We start from the raw sequence: 1,034 nt of genomic DNA on the forward strand, positions 1-1,034 counted from the left end.
TGTGTGTGGTACTTTGGAAGACAAAACAGAGACCACTCTTGAACTTGAGGAAAGCAGCAAATACCTGGAATTGCCTCAGTTCTAGAAAATACACTGTGGAAATTGAAAAGGAAGGTCAGCCTGTGGGGGAGTAAGTCCATTGGTAGGTTTAATAAGATCAGCTTTTTTCCAGTCTTTTTTTTAATGGAAAGAATGACACCATGCCACTGAAATTCTGCAGTCCCAACTTCAAGTGGAAAAGGGTAGCCAGCTGGTGGGAAAGAAACCTTCTCTGAAGACCTTTTGGACAAGTGCTCCAACAGGAACTCAAATCAGCTCTGGTGTCTGAGGATTAAGTACTGCATGCACCTGCCTGGCTGCAGTAGCAGCCTAACCACCTAAAAGCAAATATAACTAATGATTTCACCCAAAAAACTCATTTCCAAATATGTAAATATAGATATCAAACATACCTCTTTATTTAACCACACACAGCAGGAAGCAGTACCCTTCCCTCTAAGTCTTCTCACATTAAATGCCTTTTTGTCCTCAAGGGCTGCCTTGCCTCTAAAAACTGTCACCCCTTCCACCCAGCCCCCCTCACAGCACCTGCAATATGTGCCTTTCAACATGTGCATGTTGCACAGCAACATAAAATGAAGTCCAGACAGCCAAATAGGCCAGAAGGCTTCTTGAAAGCTGACTCTTTGACATTGGAACTCCTGATTTATTAGTAGGTTCTGCTGTGCTGTGGAAGGAAAAGAGTTGAGTAGTTTCGAGTTCTGCTATAAAGTTTCTTTGGTCAAAGGCTTGAAAACTGTTTTGAGCAGATACTTTGAGATGAGTGTTTGCTCACTAGAGGGCCAGAGATGGTCACAATAGGGATGAAGGTTGTGTTTTGTTTGCTCTTTCATTGTTCAAGATGAAGCACAGCATGTCCAATTGCTCAAGTGTTTGCTAGTGTTGTGTTGTGGGGGATGTTCAGGTAAGTTGTGCTCCAGCTACAACTGTACCCTTCCTACTGTGACACTCAAGACAGCCAGTTTGACACATCA

Source organism: Passer domesticus, chromosome 19, assembly GCF_036417665.1.
Source record: "Passer domesticus isolate bPasDom1 chromosome 19, bPasDom1.hap1, whole genome shotgun sequence".
NCBI classification, from domain to species: Eukaryota; Metazoa; Chordata; class Aves; order Passeriformes; family Passeridae; genus Passer; species Passer domesticus.